Consider the following 10,661-nt stretch of genomic DNA (forward strand, 5'->3'; position numbering starts at 1 on the left):
ATCCCTGTGGAACTCCACTGGCCACAGACCTCCAACTTGATTCTGTTGCATTGATCACCACCCTCTGGGCTCTGTTACTCAGCCAGCTCTCAATCCACCTCACCATCTACTTATCCAAGCCACACTGCTTGAGCTCTCAAAAGACACTATTTGAAAAAACACTGTGTTAAAGAGCACCTAAATACTTTCACACGTGTAAGGGACTCAAGAGTTATGTAGCTGGGCTGTACAACTTTACTGACAATGCAAATAACAAGTTTTACCCTTGCATTTAATAAACAAATCTTGTATTAGTATATAACACTCCTGAACTTTGATACCAGATGCCAACTACAGAATTAAAATCAATTGCTTCTGCAGATATCCTGGTTGGTCTTGCATTTACCACAAACAGAAAGTCCTGTCCCGAGACTCCAAAACACCAAAGATTTCCTTCTGCCTATTTCAAAACAGCACTAGTTTTTCAAACAATGACGTTCACTTACAAATTCATCTTTGTAGATTTCTCTGATCTCATGCTTAGTAAGCACAGAGATACTTCTTAAAGTAAGTTAAATCCAAATATAAACAGGCCATTTACGTAAAAGCATCTGCATTTTGGCATTAGTGTCCCACCTTCTATCCAGAGAATCGCACTTCCTGCAGAAGGTCGTGAAAAAAACTGGGAAAAATGCTTTCTTGACTATAGTATCTCCAAAGATTGTCTTTTCTTCTCTGTTTATTTTGTACTGACCAGCTTTCTGTCCCAAGATTTATGTAGCAGAAGCAAAGTCTAGTAACTTGTTTTAATCACACTGCTTACTGCCAAACTATTTGAAAGACTGGAAACACGGATTTAACAAAAACATTGCAATAGCCAGACTTACTTAAATGTCACTGTTGAAAGAGTTAGTGTGCTTACTCTCTGCTTATTAAGTAAATATTTCCAGTATTTCCAAATTAAGAAAGTCTACAACTGTGACTAAGTGAACAGAGCATAAATACCAGGAGTAGGGTAGATATCTACCTAGAGAATATAGTTACAGATAAAATTCAAGTATTCTTCAACATCCCAGCCTAGCAATAAGGGAAAAATAACAAGTATTACAAGTAATCTGAATTTTTAAGTAATTACAGAAAAATAAAACTCAATGTATTAACTCACCCTAGAGGAAAAAAAAGAGTAATCTAATTCGAACTAGTCCATGGCTGTCCAGAGAGATTACTTTCTGGAAGTACAGTAATTATATTTGCAAAGTAAAATCATCTATGCCTGCGGTGGGGAGGCACAAGGGATTTTTTTTTTTTTATTGAAGTGTGCAAAAGCTTCATAATGGCATAAATACTGAGAAAATAATTTTGTGTACAAAAGTGTACATTCTATGTAAAGGTCTTTTTCAGTGATGGTATACAGATATATGTAACCAGTAACACGGTGGAACACCAAATATCAGGCATGGACAGACATACAGTTCCATCTTTCAACAGTGCCCATACACTCGAAGCTAAGATGCAGAGTCTTTTGGAGATTCTTGCAGAAGTACTTCTTGACAAATCTGTAATTAGACTAATTCTACTAACTCCAAAGAAAAGACTTCCTACTGGTTTCACTGGAGGTTCCTCTATATAGGTTTTTGCCAAATCTTACAAATGAGACTACTTGAAAAAAAACAACAACAAAATATTAGAATCTTATGAGCTTTAACTTACATAATAATCCACATAAAGTGTTTTCATTCAACATCTCCAGTTAACAGCAAGACCTAACAGCATTACTGTAATTCAAATTGTCTCAAAATGGTTTTGGTGGCTTTACAGAGAAAGAAGTTGTGTGGTCAAACATGGCCTAACCCTATGTCCTCCCTACAATAATTTTACTATGAGTCACAAAAGCTCAAGTTTTGAACAGCTAAGAAGAAACACAGTGAAACAAGACCAGAAGCCTGGAATCAGGTACGAAGTATTCACTTCTCTTGGAAATTTCAAATGACTTTGGACTTTGCACCTTATGAGGAACCCAGCTGATGAACAGTCCACATTTCTCCCTTCCATTTCCTGTTCATTAGTACTAATGAAGTTCTTCCTTCTGAAGATCCCTGTTAAACAGTTTAACTGTTGCTGCTTACCGTTTTCCTGCACTATAATAGCATGGGATCTGAGCTAAGACTGATAATTGTAGGGTAAACTTAGTAAGAACACTATGCATTCATGCTGCTGCTATTTAGTTAGCCAGTGCTGTTTGCAGAGATGTTTGCCAAGATCTGGCAGTTGAATGGGTAGACTTGAATTAATAGCTAATAAATTCAGTTCACCAGTAAACTTGCGTGTTTCCAGTTGACAGCACAAGTCCCAGCAAACAGACCGCAGCAACTTCCCCAAGCAGTAGACTACTGGATGGGAGATTCGCTTTCTGATCCAACGGCTCGACCAAGATTTCAAAATGTGTCAATCCAGGAGTGCAGAGGATTTTTGTACCCGCACGCCGCCCCTGTCGCGTGAAGCTCCACTCCCGCCGCTGCCGCGGTGTCGCCCGCAGAGGGCGCGCGGAAGCCGCGCATCTGGCAGCGACCGGGAAACGGTGAAATCAACCATACCGCGCCGCGCCTCTCAACGACACCCAAAGCCTCTTCTCATCAGCGAACGTATCCAGCCACTCTCCCATCCCAATAGCAATATTTCTAACGTCTTGATCCCTATGACCTATATCGTGGGAGGCGGGGAGCTGGTGACACACTGGTAGATTACAAGTAGATGAATTTTTGTACCTCATTATGTGTCAAACTTCAAAGAATTCAACTGCATCCCTTCTGTGCTCTCCTACCCTTTTCCTGACATTTCTTCAAGTGTACTTATTGCCTCTCCTCAAAACTGCCCCAACATTTCTCCCTGCTAGCAAAGCAGGCAGGAAACAGATGTGATCCCTGCCGCCAGCAGGCCACAGCTGCAAGGTGAGGGTTCCCAGCCATCAGTCAGAGCAACCGAAGCACAGTCCTCACCTTTGAACGACCCACTAACGTTACAGCAGTGCTGTTTAAAACTCGGTGACACTGCTTACCAGTCTTGTTCCACAAATAACGGGAACTCAAATGTAGCGTGTCCATTTTATCACTCTTGAGCCAGGACACCTAGGAGATTATCACAGAGCTCAGGACGGACAACTCCTCTGACAAGAGGTTTCTGCCAGTTACATTTTATTCATGCAGCAAAGGGGGCCACCCTGGAGAAAGCTATGAAGAAATCGAACAAAAATCCCAGAGCCAGACCAGCTACCACTATTGTTTCACTCCATAAATAAGCTACACTTGAACAATGCTTTAAATATCACATGTAGCAATGTACACAAAGAGTCTATCCTCAGAGGCAAGATCACATATGATAAAGTGCCAATCACACCAAGCAACACGCTTCTAGAAGCTGCTCAAATATTACACAGATTAAATCTACATAAAAGAGCTTCACTGACCAGAACCAACCAAATCAAGCACTGTCTGTCCCATTTTGCTATAGCTTACCCAATCTGGTGTATGCGGCAAAACTGTACCAGCGGTTCTGGGAAGAGCAACTGAAATCTGTGTAATTGGCATTCACTCACACACTCTATAAACATTAGGTTTAACTTAAAAATTTCTCTCTGCCCACGTGTTCTCTACCATTGAATGCATAAACTGAGTTTCCAATTGCTAATTGCATCTCTTCCTCCTGCACTTCTGGTGACTCGAAAAATGCTAGTCAAGCTGTAAGAAGCAGTAGGATTATGGTCAACCTGGTATCATTCAAGCAATTTCTGTTCAGCAACAGAACACTCTGCCTTGCTCCAGCACCACAGTTCATAAGGCAGTAAGCCAGAATTGCTTGGAAAGGCAAAATAAACTTTTTGCTCATTTCACTAACGGGCCTGCAGCTTCCCTTCCCAGTTTCAGAACTTCTGCTGCATCAGCAGTTCCATCTTGCCAAAAAGACTTCTGTAAACTTCAGCACTGGGTCAGGAAAGGCATGGGGTGGAATTTTAATAAGAGGATATATAAAGGTTGACTTACCAATTGGCCAAATGTCTTTTCCAAAAAATAAATCAATGCCACATAAAAAGTTGCTGAGATATTTTATACCCAAAACCTTTCACATGATAGCTGCATGTATATCTCTGAATAGAGCATGAGTAACTAACGAATGAACATGGAATCAAATATTTTTTTAAACATATCACAAAATTTGGTAAGTCACAATGGCTGATACAGTTTGTTTCCATTACCCTACAGATTTACTTGAGTGCTTCCCTACATTGTGTTACTGATCTTAAGAAAAAGCTTTACTGTGCCTTTTTACCCTCAGTCTATTTACCCTCAATCTGTTTTTCCCCACCCTGTGTCAGATAGTTTAAATGGTATCCCTTTAACTTACCATTAATGCAGATTTGAGCAGCGGGTGGATATAAGGCTTTCATTAGAAAACTAAAACCAAACTTAGAGTAGCCACGCTTACTACAAAATTACTACAGCAAAAGCTGTAACAGCAATCTTTTCTCTGTGTAAGATGCAAAGAATTGGTTCATTCCCCACCCCCACCTGGAAAAAGGAAAAACAACTTTGTAGAACCAACTGACATTCCCTGAAGTCAGCAAAGGGTTTCACCAAGTTCCTATTCTCAAACAGTTGTTTGTCAGAATGCGCTAGTCAATACTCTTAAAAGAACATATTCAAGTAATTCCTTAAATAACATTTCTTGCAAGCAAACCTGAAACATTACGTAATGTCAGTATCTTGTTAATTTCCACCACGCTTTCAGGAGACCTGGATACTGACATCAAAATGAGTTTTGTAAATAACCGACCTGTGAAAACTAGAGAATGGTTGGTAACATGAAGCATTCTCAATATGTAACATCTTTTATTCTTTTTTTTTTAGCCAAAGAGACCTTGAAAATAATTGAACACAAGGCAAAAGTAAAGAATCTATAATTTTCAAATGTTTACATTTATTATTTAATACAAGTTGTGGAATGACTATCCTTTTAAAGACTAATTAACCCAAAATAGGAATGTAAATGTTTTGGTATGGAAAACCACCCCTCCTAGCCTCTCTTCTCTTTTTGGTCTCCATTATTCTTGTAGAATGACATCAGTGTAACTAAATAATTCAGGCTTGCTTTATTCTGAAAAAAACCCAACTTTTAAGCCATGGGACAGGACATTAAATCACAATGAATTGTTTATCCCCTGCAAAATCAACAGTTTTGCTGTAATATACTGAGATCCAATTGGAGATGGTGATCATGACCACGGACTCAGATAATATCTTAACTGAAAAACTACCTTAACTCTTCCTCCCAAAATCTGAACCATTATCCTGACATTTTGTTGAACTCTGATTATAAAGACTTTAGTCACAACTGTACTTGCACTAGCCAGTAATACCTACTGGCCCAGCTCTTTGGCACTGCTTTCCAGCTAACACATGATTTAATAAATCTCAAATCAGTTTTAAGCTCCAAAACAATCATCATCTACTATTTATCCTGCGATTAAGAAGTCCCATTGACACCTTCCCGACAATGAAAATGAACCATTACATTCCACAGAGTATTTGTGACTGTCATGTCTATATTTCAGCCTGCTTCACAAATGCTAGCCTGAGCTAAACTCACATTTCCCCAGGACACTTTATGAGCTGCTACTGTTGTGGAGGACCACATTCTGTCTCACAGACTTGCTCTTAATTCTGCCATCATACTCTACAGTAACTTGTTTGACTTGTTAAGAAGAGTTAGGAAGTTTCTCCCTACACTTCAACTCCTCTATTGGCTATCTTTTCCTTAAAAGAACAGACCTGAACATCTCACTCAAGAACAGTTAAGAGGGAAAAAAAAAAAAAGAAAGAAAGAGAAAGAATAAGCAGCAAAAAGCAAGTTCAGATGTATGTAGTGTTGAGAACCCATCTCTCCATCCTGCAGTACTCCTGCAGCAAATAACTCTCTTCTCATCTCGTAGCATGATCACTACCTCAGTCAACTCTCTCAAATCAGAATGAGTCAATTTTTATCCATTTTTATCTTAAAGACAGAACACGACAGAGCATTTTATTTAAATTTGTGTGAGGCTTTTTATCCTTTCAAATCTTAGGACAGTATAATTCATTCCACATCTGGATCGCTTTTCTAGAGAATAAGAATTCACTGATCTACAGAGTAGCGTCCCACATAGAGGATCAAAGGGCACTCATAAGAGTCTGGGACAGTCAAGTCAGAACTTCAAATCATAACTATAGCAGAAAGCGTGGTTATAAAGCAGGACACTAATTTTTTATAAAATAACATCCAGACTCTTAAATACTTACATTTAGAAAAACTGAGTAATTCAAGGACTGAGTTATTGTACGAAGCAAGTCATACTAAAGACTCTTTTGCCTGTTATTATGGTACCACAAAGTTTTCTTCAGAATACAGACCTCTGTTTCTGCACGTAGGAATACCCAATACAAGGACCTGGAGCTTGATTCTGACTGAAGAAGCCAATGCTGAAATCACATCCTTAATGGTTCAAAATAAAGCCTGACAAAATATTTTTAGATTATTTGGGTTTCCTGCTTTAACTGTGGTTGAATCTAAACCAGAAAAGCTAAAAGTAGTAAGTTATACTGCCTATCTTTCTGTTCCTTTCTACCTCCCTGAAGTTTGCATATAGAGCAACTCTGAAAGACAAAAAAAAAAAAAAAAATCAGATAAAAATGTTATGCTTTAAGTAAGAAATACCCTAGAAGTCATGGTTCTTGCAGATATTCATCCTATTAGCCTTCATTAAGACTCCTTCAAATTAGCCAGGCATGTTTTCACTACTTCCTTTCTTATTTTTATTTCACTTAAAAAAACCCCAAATAGTATGTGATGTAAGTCACGATTTCAGTTAAGAGCTTCCATTAGTTGCTTAAAGAAAGAAAAAAATGCAACACGAGGCAGTTCAAGAAAGGTCCAGCTGCACCTTATGTTGCAACAGCTTTTTGATCATTTTAGTGACTTCGAGTACACAGTTAGCTCACTAATATATCTGTGGAACAGACACCATTCCATATAGCTGGTACAGTATATTTGTCAATAATTTCCATATTAAGTAGTTCTTGGCAAGACATGCTGAAACAGCAGTGAGCCATAGGATTCGAAACAAACCCAAGCACCCAGAATTCAAAGAAGCTGAATATACACACCTTTGCTTAGATGCTGAAGGTTCCAATTAAAAAGAAATGTAAAAAAAAAAAAAAAAAACAGACAAAAACCCAAAACCGATCAACAAAGATGGTAGTAAAACATCTCATCTAGAAAAGACAAGGAAATAAAAAGCTCTCAGTGGTACCAGCATTATGACACAATGTCTCAAGATTGCAGCTTTTTCATAGTAATGTGCATCTCAATCTATATAATGCAATACTTCAAGAGCAAAGTAAGGAGGGCAAGATCATCAGTTCCAAAAATTTAAAGGGAGGGGAGAGGAAATTAAAGCTTTCTCTGAAGAGTCCTTTAAAAATCAAACTAAAATGAGCCCAAACTAGACTGCAATCATCAGCACTGTATTTAAACAACAGTTTTCCCTATGGTATTTTCAAGACAGATTTTATGACAGATATTGTATGGTCCAGTCACGTGTCAAGGTGTTCAAAGCCAACCACCTCAGCAGAAATAAAAGGAAACATTATGATGCTAGTGTCAACCAGTTAACAGACACCATTTGTTAAGATGCAGCATGGTAAGATTTGTTCAAAGCCTCCTCTAGTCCTGCATCTATTTATAGCTGCCTAGACTCTGTACAATTTCTCACAACCCCTCCTCCTCTCAAAGTCAAGTCGGAGAAGTTTAATGGATATAATCCTGGCCCTTGTACTGCAAGATGGTCAAAAGATCTGCAATTCTCCTCCAGTGATCCCACATGCAGTAAGACTAAGAGTAACAAGAAGACAATAGTCTAACCTATACAGGAGCCAAAGGGATAAACCTTATCTGCCCTCTTCAGGAACAGATTAGTTTTTCCTATGCCACCATGTTGATGGTAGTAAAACACTCAAGCATCAGAAACTAGGTGAAAGATACCTGTCTCCTTCCTCCTCATCACAGAGCAGTATCTTAAACCAGCTGCTTTGAAAGCCAAGACAAATTATCTAAGTCAGTTTTGACCCCTGGACAGCAGCAATGTCATCCATGCACCTTTCCACTTGCATTATAATACTACTACTGTACATCGTACCTTCCTCAAACAAACTAGGAGTCTGATGGCTTTTTCCAATGCAGTTTCTGGTTAACGTGCAATACCCACCATCCAGCCATGCATGTACACGTCTTCACCAAGCACTGATCCAGACGGGCTGTCTTTTACCAGCACCTCCATCAACAGATGTAACATCGCAGAAAGGGTGCAGGTATTTTCCTGTATTTGGAGCACAACGCCACGGGCCAAACTCTGCCACAAGCTCTGCACATCCTTGGTGCCTCTCCTACCACCTACATACACTGGCCTGTAGTACTAGCACAGAGACCAAGGAGATGATAGCACTACTGGAAACTCCTGTCCACCCGATTACAACCACATTTTCTCCCCTTTCCCCAGTCAGGCAAACGGAAGGGGAGGTATGACTTCCTCGGTAGGAAAATAAGCAAGGAAAGGCCGGGGCAGAGATCAAGAGAGGAAGAATCACCCCAAAGGGAGATAAAATAATCCCTGAGAGGAGAGGCTGCGGAGGGGCATAACGGGGAAGGGAGGGACAGCGATAGCGAACCAGGGGGATAATCCAGTAGAGAAGGGGGAGATAATCCCCTCGGAGGAAGAGGGAGGCGGAGGATCCCGAAGAGGGAGGGGCGGGAAACCTGATAATCTCCAAGAGAAGAGAAAATACCGGGAAGGGGTGGGGGAAGGAGGGTGGGTAGGTAGATAATCCGGAGCGGCAGATGCAAGAGCGAGTCTCCCGGGGACGCATCCGGAGGCGGGAGGAGGAGGGTTAATCCTCGCCCCAGGGGCAAAAATGCCTCTTCCCCGACTCCGGCGCTGCCATGTTCGCTTTCCCGCAGGCCCGCCCGGCACTGATACCTGCGGGCGGGCGGCTCTCCCCCGCCCTCACGCCACACACACGGCAGCTGCTGGGGCAAGCGCGCCCCGCTACGGCCGCCCGGCCCCGGGGCAAGGGGGTCGGCCGGGACCGCTGCGGGACCCCGCCTCCCACCACCATTTCCCCGCCGGCCTGAAGGGAGGGAGATTAAGGCAGGCGGGAGGGCGGACGGGCGGGCGGACAGACCCTCCTCCCCTACCCCCCGCACACGCGACCTCCTCGCCGGCACTGTAACTCACCGGCTGGCACCAGCTCCCGCTCCGCGTCCCCTCCTCAGCGGGCGCCGCTAAGCCCCATCTACGAACTCGGGCGCGTGAACTGGCGGAGGGCAAGCGCGAGCCAGAGGTGCCTCAGCCTCCCCGCCGGCTCCGCACCCGCCGCCGTTCCTACCGCTCTGCGCCCGCCTCGGCGCGCGCCGCCGGCGTGGCTGTAGCACGCGCTCCCGCTCCTCCTCCTCCTCCTCCCCCCGCCCCCTGCCTTCCCGGCGCGCGCGCGGCCGCCGCGGCGATGGCGCGCGAGCCCCTCCCCCGCCCGCCGGAGCAAACGGCTGGGCGCCTGAGGGGGCGCGCGCGCCGCTGCCTCGCCACCCTCCGCCCCGCGCCCGGCGGCGGCCCCGCCCCGCGCCAGCCTGAGGGCGAGGCAGCGCGAGCGTGCGGGTGTGCGGGGCTGGGGGCGCCTGTGCGCGTGGCTGCGCGTGGGGGCGTGTCGGGGCGGGAGTCGGCGGGCGCGAGGGGCACGTGTGTGCTAGTGCGTGCGTGTGTAAAAGCAGCGCGTGCGGGGTGGTGGAGGCTGCTCGCGTGTGAGAAAGGGAAGGGGTGGGTGCGTGTCCGCGCGCCGCGGAGCCTTCACGCTTCATGGATGGATGTGGTGTCGGTGCTCGCCAGGGCCGGTCTGGGCAGGGAGGGACGCGGCAACGTTTCGCTTGTTCACTTACCGGTACGAGAAGCCCTGGCAAAGGGTAACTCAAGTATTTCAAAGGAGAAGGGGGAGGGTGTGGAGCTTCCCCGGGTGGTACAGTGCGCAAGACCACTGAGGTATAAACAACACTGAAAAAAAAGGATTTTTCTGCACTTCTGATCACTATTCACTTTAAACATTTCGTTTGTTTTGAACAGTGATAACAGACTAGCTTTTGCTTGTTTGCGTCTGGTTGATTTTCTGAGGACTCTCGCCGTGGGATGCTCCCGGACTTACTGAAATTTGAGTTGCAAACATCAAGTCAGTCTTGCATGCACAAGTCTCACTGAAACTGCGCTGTATAGCTAAGGGTAGAATTTGCCACATAAAATGTTCATATCCAAAACAACACTTCATTCCTCAGCCTGTTTTCATTCACATTCTCCTTTTCCTACTGACTTTTCCAGAAATTTTTAGACCCGAGTGTACAGTTTGACTGTAATCTACTTGATTATGCAGTTCTAAGAATATATGATAGCCTGCTGGGACATATGGTAACTCTTAATATTAAGCTGTCTGCAATTTGCACTGGCTTTTCCTTCCAGAGCCACTGGGGAGAAGGGAGAGCCAGAACTATGTGGGGGTATATTTTGAACAGAAAATCCACTAGATATTGATTTTTCATTTTAACAGGTTCAGGTTGTA

General features: G+C 43.5%; 1 protein-coding gene across 1 annotated transcript in view; it reads right to left on the reverse strand.

Annotated features, from left to right (window-relative positions):
- The window catches only part of PALS2 (protein associated with LIN7 2, MAGUK p55 family member), a 53,794-nt gene extending 44,370 nt beyond the window's left edge, over nucleotides 1-9,424 (reverse strand). The window contains exon 1 of the mRNA XM_061996683.1: nucleotides 9,299-9,424. The gene's annotated coding sequence lies outside the window, so the exon portion shown is untranslated. The remainder of the gene's footprint in view (nucleotides 1-9,298) is intronic.
- Nucleotides 9,425-10,661: the final 1,237 nt, after the last annotated feature.

This window comes from Colius striatus, chromosome 5, assembly GCF_028858725.1.
Source record: "Colius striatus isolate bColStr4 chromosome 5, bColStr4.1.hap1, whole genome shotgun sequence".
Classification (NCBI taxonomy): domain Eukaryota; kingdom Metazoa; phylum Chordata; class Aves; order Coliiformes; family Coliidae; genus Colius; species Colius striatus.